This window comes from Odontomachus brunneus, unplaced genomic scaffold (genome assembly GCF_010583005.1).
Source record: "Odontomachus brunneus isolate Ranch 3 - 2012 unplaced genomic scaffold, Obru_v1 Obru_scaffold_130, whole genome shotgun sequence".
Classification (NCBI taxonomy): Eukaryota; Metazoa; Arthropoda; class Insecta; order Hymenoptera; family Formicidae; genus Odontomachus; species Odontomachus brunneus.
The window spans coordinates 627,489-639,169 of record NW_022639580.1 but is presented as its reverse complement, the minus strand read 5'-3'; the positions used below and the strand labels follow the sequence as shown (position 1 = coordinate 639,169).

The 11,681-nt window shown below is 37.8% G+C and overlaps 1 long non-coding RNA gene across 1 annotated transcript; it reads right to left on the bottom strand.

Annotated features, from left to right (window-relative positions):
- Window positions 1-1,180: 1,180 nt before the first annotated feature.
- On the bottom strand, window positions 1,181-9,752 carry LOC116850011. Its single transcript, XR_004379240.1, has 2 exons — window positions 9,437-9,752; window positions 1,181-8,689 (listed from the first exon to the last, which is right to left on the bottom strand). It is a non-coding gene; the product is annotated as an uncharacterized LOC116850011 (long non-coding RNA).
- Window positions 9,753-11,681: the final 1,929 nt, after the last annotated feature.

Below are 11,681 nucleotides of genomic sequence, written 5' to 3'. Positions count from 1 at the left end.
GCCCCCCGCTAGTCGTTCGATATTGTAGTTATTATTCGATATTGCTCGTTAACAATGCACAGTATCGTTTTTGTATATATACAAACATATTAACTGAATAGAAACTTCCTACAGAAATCTTTCTGTTCCGAGTCTTTATTCTATCTCCGTTCTTATCAGACAATGAAAAAATATATTTTTTCTTTGATCTAGGTGACTACGAACGTCGCGTATCATGTTCGCCGACACATGACCTCTCCTTGCCATTATTGTTACCATTACTGTCAAAAGAAAAAAATTTGCTATTATCGTAAAAAAAAAAGAATTTACGATAAGATATTTCAAAATATGGTGAAACGTAAATTGCGAAGTGACGAGTGACGCGCACTCCTAGTCCTTTTTTTTTATATCAGCTCAGTGAATTAGCAGCTATGCAATCTTACTTACGACTATATTTCTTTAACATATTCTATATTTCTCTACATCTACAGTGAGTTCAAAAAGTCTTCGAACACTAGGAATTTTCACAGAAAATAATTTATTTCCGTATGATAATGAGTATTTAACAAATAATCGGTTTTACATATAATAAAGTCTCTCTTTAGTAACAATATATCTTAAACATAACTTATAAATTAATAAATATTATACTTAAAAACGACAAAAGAACGAAATATGATATTTAGTAAGAAAGTGCAGAAAGCGCAGAAAGTGTTCATACAACACAATATTCTGACTAGAAATAAAGCAAAATGAAAAAAACAAAATCAGATTAATACTTTGTAGGATAGTCTTTAGTTTTTATAACAACTTGTAGACGTTTGGGTATAGAATGTACCAATTTGGATGTGTCAGATTCTGTATCTGAGTTCCATTCCTCTTGTAGTGCTTGTCTTAAGTCATTCTTGCTTGAAATATATCTTTTTCTTATTTTATTTTCTAGAAGGCTCGACAAATATTTTATAGGATTTAAATCAGCTGATTGAGGAGATGTTTTCAGCTGTTGAGATGTGTTATATAAGAGCCATAACATAGTATTTATGGCTGTCATACTTGGTGTCATTATCCTGTTTAAATATAAAATCATTTGGGAACCCCACTTTTTCGGCATTGGTATGGAGATTATTTTCCAAAATATTTATATACGCTTTGTGATCCATAGTACCATCGATGAAATGAATATTTCCTATACCAGAAGCACTCATGCAGCTCCAAAGTAGCACAAAGCCACTTCCGTGTTTTACAGTGAGTATCAAATTTTTCGGCTGAAGCTCAGCATTTTTCTGACGCCACACCTTTTGGTTCCCGTCCGATCCAAATAAATTGAACTTTCTTTCATTAGTAAAAATGATCTTATTCCAAAATTCTAGAGATTTTGTTTGATACTCACGAGCGAACTTTAAACGCTTCTTGCAGTTGGTCTTATTAATCCAGCACTTCTTTCTGGCTACTCGTCCATGGTATCCCTCTTTGTGTGTAATGTTCCTCATTGTACAAGTTGACTTGCTTTTTCAGCAATTCTGCAACTATCCTGGGGGCACTAGTTTTCGGATCTTTTTTAATTTGACGTATGATAAATCGCCTGTCGTTTTCCGATAAGACAGACGGGCGTCCACTTCTTGCACTGATTTTTTAACTGTTCTGGTCTTGCCAAAGCGGTTAATGAAGTTAATAATACTGTGTATTGTAGAACGCGGTCTCCCAATCAGTTTTGATATTTCATTTAAAGACTTGCATTGATTATGCAGTCTAATAATAAGTTGTCTTTCCTCCGCGATAGTTTCGCTTCTTATTCGACCCATTTTCACTAAGTAGAGAACGATTGTGAAATTTCGCGTCAATATATATAACCGAACAAGGCCCAAATATAAATAGACAAAGAACATACGATGTATGTTTCTTACCTAAGATAAGTTTTTATCATAGATATCATTGGAGTACGAACACTTTCTGCGCATTACTAAATTACCATGTTTCGTTCTTTTATCATTTTTGAGTATAATATTATAATATTTATTAATTTGTAGGTTTTGTTTCTGGTATAGTATTAAGAAAGAGAGACTTTATCATATGTAAAAACGATTATTTATTTACTATTCATTATTATATAGAAATAAACTATTTTCTGTGAAAATTCCTAATGTACGAAGACTTCTTGGACTTATATTAATCGATTGCATATAAATCGACGTCGCGATTTTGCCGGTTGACTTACCATTTGCATAATAATTAGTGCCATTTGAGTTTATCATGTTCACGCGCTCATTATTATTTTTTGTCTTGTCTGGTATTCTTTATAGAGTACCAATATGAGATGTTGTCCAAGTATTTCATTGCAAAACACGGAAACTGTGATCCTTAATCGACGAGAAAGGTCACATTCAGTGACCTTTCATGCGCTCGCAAATGGTAATCGAGATTTTTTATTTATGAAGATTTATAAAATGTGTACGACCGGTTTGCACACGGAAGAAAAGATCTCGAGTCGAGTAATCAAATGGAGGTCAGACGAAAACCTCTCGCTGACAAGGAATAACGTTTCTATTATTATACAGAGAGAACGATTTGGTTGAATCAAATAAACTCTTCTTTGGAATGATCCAAACGAATTTTTTGATTAATCGAACAAAATTTTGTTTGACACAACAAAAATATTTATTTGCGGCTTAGTTTCAAAATAATATTTTTGTTGTGTTAGCCAAAAAATTTGTTGAGATTATTCCAAAGAAACGTTTATTTGATTCAACAAATCGTTCTCTTTATGATCGGATATATTTGTCTGAATATTCATTAATTTCATTCGGTTGAGATAATTGAGAGTAATTTGTTGAGTAAAAACCTTCTGCAGGAATCTTTCTATGAATCCTACAACCGAGTTTCTCATCTAATGTTTCTAATTAATATAAATTCCAACTAAGTAACATAAAAATTAACGCTAATGGACTTGTTTTTTCCATGCAATAATGTTGATCATGAACATTTATAGCAAAATATCGAGCACTTAAGGAAATATAGGAAAAAGACCCAGAGACGTACAAGTAACGAACTCGTTGACATCGCAAAGTTGAGTGTGTTCGCGAAGAACGTGACCAATTTGATATTGACAGAAATGCTTCTAAAATAGATAAATTGTTAGTCGGAGCGATAATTTTTCTGATTATTTCGAAACGAATTTTGATGGAACATTAATTCAGTGTTCAAAGTAACACAAGGTATTTTGGTAAATCACTTGTATCTCGGTGAATGAGATGAGTCAAGGAGCTCGAATCCTATATACACACGCTCTTCAAAATGTACAATTTAAATCAAACATATCTGTAGACAAGCAAGAGCTTAACACAAATATTGGAGCAAATATTTAAACTATATGTTAGGAGGATAATAATGATATCGAATTCGTTTAACCAAGAATTCAAAGCGCGTATTTCTCTCCTTATATTCTTAAATTTGTTCAGTAATTATTTAAAGCGTTCTTTCATTTCTCCAAGTAAATGCGCTCCTATGTTTATATCCTGTCTAATAATTGCTTATATTTGCGCTAATTATGCTAATCACGTAAACTAGCTATTAGTAGCTAGAGCGTATTAACTCCTACTGTATTGTAGAATTCAAAGTATAAGGCTAAAATTTTGACTCAGACGAGACAAATAAAATTGCTGAAACATAAAAATTAAGTATTGATTTCTTCTCTCTTTCTTCTTTTTCGTTAATCAATGTTGTTACGCGTGTGTATATCATATACGCGAATGTATGAACATGTAACATTCAATAACGTAATGCTTCATTTGCAGGTGAACGAAACGAACGAAAAAAAATGCATACGTGAAAAATTGTAGCGCTGATTACCAAATTGAAGCCACAATCGCTGCTGAATTCCTTCGAAGAGATTTGACAAAAATACTGCATGTTAAACGCTAATTAGATGAAAAAAGGGAAACATTAAGAGGATTTTTTTGCAAACGGTCAAAATGCGCTACGGATAATCACTCTCAAAAAAAAGCTTGTAAGAAGAAAAGAACGTTAATCTTCTTACGTCAGTCGATTTCAGATAACTAGTTATCACTGTTCACAATTATTCAAACCTTGCTGACGAATGATTATTAGACATTAGACCTGTAATAATACTCAGCACTTAATCTATATAGGCCATGTGAGTTTACAATGTGGTAAAAAGTGTGAAGATAAGAAAAATTCGTAAAACTTATGTCATCCGCTAACACAAGGAGAACCCCCGGGAATGAGAAAGGCTGACACGAACTGTATTTGCGTTCGTCTCCGTGTTTAACGCGAAGCAGTACGCATTCGTATCACAGTTGAGTATCTGCTGTGCGCACGGATGAGATATAAATAATTCGCCCTATTTACCAGTGCGTGGCTGTATCTAACATTGTGCGCATCTAGTCTTGTGCTACACAAGTAAATTGTCGATAAACGAAGGTTAGAACAGATTACAAAAGCGTAATTACCATCAGACGGATTGCGCAAAATACCCGAGGTAACTTAGAACCAATCAAACCGTAAAATCCAGCACAAACTCACTTTCACGAACATAATGTGCAGTCAAACGATCGATGTTAAGTTCAGAGATATATCGTACGCGATCCAGACCGGATTTCGCAGGCCGAAGAAACAGATCCTCAAAGGCCTGAGCGGATTCTTCCGATCTACCGAACTTACGGCTATCATGGGACCGTCCGGTGCGGGCAAGTCGACGTTGCTGAACATATTGAGCGGCTTCCAAGAAGGGTTGTACACGGGAACGGTGGAGTACTTCAGCAGAGGCAATAAGCAGAATCGCGATACTTTCAAAAAACAGCTGCGTTACATTCAGCAGATGGACAGTTTGCACGGCTACTTCACCACCCAGGAGATCATGATGATTGCGAGCTACCTGAAGATCAGCAAGAGTATCTCGCACAAGTCAAGGCAGATGCTGATCGACGGTATCTTAAACACGTTGACGTTGTCACACACCAAGGATACGCGAGTGGACCGGCTAAGCGGCGGCCAGAAAAAGAGACTGAGCATCGCCTTGGAGCTTATTGATAATCCAATGCTCATATTCCTGGACGAGCCGACCACAGGCCTGGACTCTTTGGCGTCTGTCCAGTGCGTGACCGCATTAAAAACACTGGCGCAAACTGGCAGAACGATCGTCTGCACCATACATCAACCCAGCGCAACGCTTTATGAGATGTTCGATCACATCTATCTGGTGGTGGACGGTCACTGCATGTATCGCTTCCCGCCTAGCGACACAGTTGACTTTTTCGCCCAGCAAGGTCTCGTGTGTCCCAAGTATCACAACCCTGCGGACTACATGCTGGAGGTGGTGTCCAAAGAGTACGGTAATTACGACGAACAGTTGATCGCGGCAACCAAGTGTTTCGCTGAATCAAACGATGAAACACGTTGGATCAAGTCATCACACGACATGAGCCAGGACATATCCAACGACAATCAGACGATAACCCCGCCCACAGAGCTGAATCGGTTCTGGGTGTTACTGTCGCGCTACGCAACCTTGATGTATCGTGACCACGTGACGATACATTTGAAACTGATCATGCACTTCCTCGTAGGGGTGCTGTTAGGACTGTTTTATGAGCACGCCGGCGATGATGGTAAAAAGACATTCAGCAACCTCACTTATTTTCTGATAAGCTTAGTGTACTTATATTACACCACCATGATATCGGCCGTACTCAAGTTTCCTTTGGAGGTTACCATTCTGCGTAAAGAGTGCTTCAACAATTGGTACAAACTGAAAACCTATTATATAGCCGTGCTAGTATCCACAATACCGTTACAAATGGTCTCCACCTTTATTTACACGTTCATCTCCTACTTGATGAGTAGTCAACCGCTCGAGTTCTCCCGCTTCTTCATGTGTCTGCTCATTTTCATCTTAACCGCCTTCGCTTCCGAAGGCATGGGCCTTTGGTTGGGCTCAATATTCAATCCCATCAACGGAACTTTCTTCGGATCCATTATCGTGTGCATCATGATAGGTTTCACCGGCATCTTGGTCTTATTCAAGGACTTATCCAAGTTTATGTACTATCTTAGTTACCTAAACACGTTTCGATACTCCTTCGACGGTTTGGTTCAAAGTGTCTACGGCAATGGTCGTGAGGTTTTACAATGCTCGATTATCTACTGCCACTTGCGAATGCCAAATACCATACTGGAAATGCTAGACTTAGCTAAACCGTTGTTTTGGCTCGACGTTGTCGTTTTGATTGGCTACAGTATCATGTTTCGAGTTCTGGCTTATGTATTGCTAAAGAGACGACTATCGAAAATGTATTAAAAAATGAGTATGTGAAGTATAGCTGCGTTATTACTATTAAGGTCGTTGATATTAAATTAATCGAAATGGAAATTTTAATTTGCTCGATCGCAGAACTCACGTAGTGTGACACTCCACGGTTTTGGCAAACAACGTGCTGTTTCTTGTACGACTCGTGCAAAAAACACGTTGCGAAATAGTGGCCGGCGCGTTGACAATCGAATCACGCAATTTCGATATGGCTGTGAAAATATAGTATTTTTAGTGCTTCATAAAGACGTTTCAGCTTCTTTCCTTTATCCTAATAGAGAGTACCAGATCCTTCACGAATATTTTCAAAGGATCGAGCTTCGAAGAGCTGTAAATCCTGAGCGGATTTGCGATTACGTGTATTACGACAGGAAGAAGTTTCACGCGAGCAATTCGTTGCGCGCGGCTGGAAGTAAAAGTGTCACTTACAATCGAATTGATTTTTCCGATTCGATTTCTTCTCTCCGCTAAATTCGCGCGCTCGAATGCGGAGGAAGGGACAACGGCGTGGAAAACGAATTGTGACCGCGCCAGGCGAACGCGCCACGTGCACGGTAACGCTTTCACGCTCTGAATGACATGTGTCCGACGATACGGCAAACATCCCGAACATGAAATATGAGAGACGATTGCAGTCATACCACGCAGGAACAATCGCGCATTGTTGTCGCGTCACAATGCAAATGCTGATCCTCCAGTATCTCGGATGGAAACGACGCAATAGTCGCAAGCGAGTTACACTTTATTTGCAAACGACATTCCTCAGTGTCACTCCGTGCGAAATGTTTACGTTTGCAAATGGAAGTTACAAGAGCAACGTAATTTAATGATACTAGGGATGCATGTAGTAAAGGAAATTGGTGAGATAGTTAGTAAATAGAGCATAGATATTTTCGTACAACCGTTGCAACGTATTGACGAAGGAACTTACGTAGGAATACGTAGAAATATACTTACTACGGTATAACTCCGGAATTAGGGGTCATATATTAATCGTAATGGTCAAGCGCATTGTGACGATAGATAACTAATGACACTAGTAATTTGTATGAAATCGTTGTCTCTAATAAATCGTTATTTCTCTTACACGACAAAGTCCACATTACCTCTCAAACTTCCTTGATACGGTAAGATTATGTAATGATATATACATTCATATTCCACGTATTTAAAAAGAACGAAGGTAAGAATAGTAAAGCAGCGAAAGGTACTTCTCTCTCTCTCTCTCTCTCTCTCTCTCTCATACACACACACTCACACTTTCTCTGACTCTCCTTCATCATCTCTGCCTATCTCTCTTTGTCTTTCCTCCGTGTATAACGCACAGGTGTAACGTGAGAGCCGGGTCAGAGGTTAAAAACCACCGAGTGAAATTTGCAATAGGATTTCTTCATTGCGATGTTAAGGCGACTCGCCGAGAGTCGCCGCCGTCGCGGTCGTGTAAATAATTTTGCAATAACAGTATACAAGACCATGCGCATGCGTAATACAGATTGAGAAATAGCCAAATTAATATCTTTCACTGCATCGAATGATGCATTACCTGCGCCCAGTATCCGTGCGATGAGCTACACGATGATGATGATAACGATCGGAGAACATAACGAAGAATCATTAACACGATACCAAACTGCGATGAAGAAAACATTAACAACGTCACAATTAAATTAAATTTTAACATTATCGACTATATATAGCATTATCGACTATGTGTAGCTGTTTAAAAAGCAAAAATAAATATCAAAATTATGTTTAATATGCATTGACATAATGACAAAAGTGTTTCTCTTTTCTTATATTTCTTATTATATACTTATATTTCTTATTTTATGTTACTATTATTGATAAGATGAGAGTCATTCGATCAGGGTCATTACCGATAAGATAAAAACCATTTGATGGAAGCTGTAAACATAATAAAATCTCAGAACATATAACATTCATAAATATCGTAGAGTTATTAAACGGATGATTTATCATATAAGACACAATTAACTACAGAACGTGAAATTTTAAGTGATTATGCTCTACGCGTATAATGATAGAATCAATTTACAAATCAAGACGTTTTGTACAATGATAGAATCATTATAGATTACGTTTTGTATAATGATAAAATCAATTTAAAAATCAAGATGATCGCATATTTTCAGATTTGCAATATTAAAATAGTATATTATATTCCGTCGTGCATTAATAAGGCGACTCAGTCATATGTTCACTGCGACGAGCTAAATTTTTTTCTTTGAATAGGTTAGTTCGCGTTTGCGGTGCTGACACTTGAGACCGACGCGAACCTCGTGAGGCTGTATTTATCATTCAAGTGAGTGGATCTTCGTAAGCTGAATAATTTCGCTGTCGAGACGTCACTAATGGGTTTCCGCAGTGCTTGGGATAAAAACATAACAAAGTTAGTAAAATTTGTAAAGTTGTAAATATAATGAGGAAAAGTTGTAAAAATGCACACACATTATTATTCTGTGCAAATATCAACAATTGAATATCAGAAATCATTTAATATCTAAAAGCTGACATTAAATATTTTACTTTTAACTAAACTGCAATTTCGTCTCACTTTTAGAATAGCTATTTATGCGAGTAGCGGAAATTGATGCAAATTCTGCAAAAGCATATTATTGTCAAACTCAAAAGACAATCGAAAGACAGTCAGCATCTTAAAATACATTGTAATATTTTATCGTGATTTCTCACAAATTAATGATATAAATACAATGTACAATTGACGCAATAAATTTAAATTTAAATATAAAATTAGATGTAAACTTTTTAGTTAAATCGCGATTTCAACCGTGATGTTGCATTTATCATATGACTTGAATAAAAACTCAAATCTAACTTCAACTCCAAATTCAGATCTCATCTGGAACAAGATTTAAGTAATGATTTTTACTTGCGGCCTTAGATTCGTATTAATAGTCGTTACTTGAAACCTGCTTCAAATAAGACACTCAAATTTTAATTTAGAGTTAAATCTGAATTTCTCAGCTGAATCGCGATTGCAAATGTAAGATCACACATTTTATAATATTATTGCGCTCACGCTTGCACTCGCGATCGCGTACGGAGGAAATGAATGAACACAATTATAAAAGAATGAGAAGCTTTACTACGTACAGCGAAATACGAGTTCACAGCCTCAGTCTCAATACAATCGTAACACGTCCGCTCATGACTACGACCCGCTGTCAACTCTCTACAGCCTGTTCTACAATACGTCGTATGTCGCTGTCGTATATCGGAGTGCAGCCGATGGGCCAATCAGAGGATTTGTTTTTCAAGAAAACAACAGCTGACAGAGAGTGAAGCTGGCCACACACACGTAATTTCTTTCCGTAATAGTAACCGTAAGACGTAACATAACGTAAGAATTGACCAATTGCAACCGAGTATTCATAAAAATGGCGACCTTACAATTCGACGATTCTCAACATGATTGGTCAATTCTTACGTTACGTCTTACAGTTACTGTTACGAAAAGTGTGTGTGGCCAGCTTCACTCTCTGTCAGCTGTTGTTTACTCCCCGTCAGCTGTTGTTACTTTCCATTGTCAACCGTGACTCTTCGCTTGTCTTCCTATATCGGAATCATCGAAACCGATGCATCTCCGGTAACGCGGGCGTAACGACATTATATAATTATAATATAATTTATATTATATTTTGGGGAAATGTGGCGGTTGCCTCTTTTATATGGCGTGATCTGTCGCTCGTGGGAAGAGTGAAGTGACGCTCGCTGTTTCTTTTAACTTTCAAATAACAAGTAACATTTATTCTATGTGCGTTACATGTGTGTGTGTGTGAGAGTGTATGTGTCGGGGAATTGTTCCCTCCGTCTTATGGCTCGTCGAGCCGCCACGTTTAGTCCCTTGCCATGGGGGCGACGCGTCCTTCTTCGCTGGGGACCACCAGAAACCGGCGTCCGATTCCCTTTCTTCGTGCCCGTTCGTGCGACGTGGTGAGACCGGTCGTAGAACCCGGATGTCGCCGCGAGCTAGAGGAACTGCTGCAGGTCGAGTCAACTTCCGCTGTGGGAGCCAGATGTGGTGGAGCTTATGGACGCCTTCTTCGGCGTCGGTGGCCTCGTTGCCGCTTATCCAGCGGACACGCTTTTCAGCGCGAGGTATCGCTTGTCCAGCGAGCGCACTTTGCAGCGCGAGGTATCGCTTGTTCAGCGAGCGCACTTTGCAGCGCGATGTATCGCTTCTTCAGCGAGCGCACTTTTCAGCGCGATGTATCGCTTCTTCAGCGAGCGCACTTTTCAGCGCGATGTATCGCTTCTTCAGCGAGCGCACTTTTCAGCGCGAGGGGTAGCGCCTCCAGGTGCTGTTGTTATAGCTGCCGGTACTATGGCTGTTACTAAAAGTGGCCTATAGTGACGAGTGCAGCGGAGTGCGAGTGTGTACGACCACCCGCTGGGTCTGACTTTTATTGTCTCTTAATTGAGATTTTCTCGCGAAAAACCCCCCCGCGAATGCGCCACCGAACGGCGTTGCGCGGAGGCTCTCGCGATTGTGCGGCGGCTTGGCTAGCGGCGCCGCGCTTGTGTGTGTGCGGATCTATATCGATCCGCCACATATATAATCCAAATATAAAAATCTTTCATTTAACTCTAAACTCAGATCTGAATATTTCACGTAGCATAAGTTTTAAGTAACGACTATTAAGGTAGTACATAAAATGAATTATCTCAGAATTCTTTGAAATTTACACTATATATAAATTTAAATATTAGATACAAATATTATAAATTTAAATATTAGGTACAAATATTAGGTCTAATTATTAGTGCAATTAGAAATAGATTGACCATGTGAAAGCTGAGATAATAAAAGTCGAAGTTACCACTTTTAAAGTGTAGAGTAGACATCAAAAGCGACATACCACTTTGTTTTTAGAGGTTATGTCTTAATGTAAAGCTCAAAATATAAATGTAAATATATGTACATGTTGGAAGTACCTCCTGTCAGATAATATTATATTTTTACTGAAATTGTTACTATATTTAAAACAAACAAAAAATGTTTTTGTAAAACGCACGAAAATAGAGTTCCAAGAAAATGGGTGCCAAAAGCGACATATCTATTAGAAGTTATATAATATGTTGTATATATAATAATATCTGATAATAAATAGTTCCTTAATGCGTTTAATGATTGAATAATATTCATTTATTCAAAATAGAACATTACAAAATGGAAATATAATTAAAGAAAAACATATCTTTGGCATTTCCATCTTTTTCATTTCTCACATATTTTACATATGTTATATTTTTAAACTAAACAAAATTAAACTTTAAAATAAACAAATGCACGTCACAATGGCAGGTTAGAATCAAGTTAGTCACACAGCATCGCACC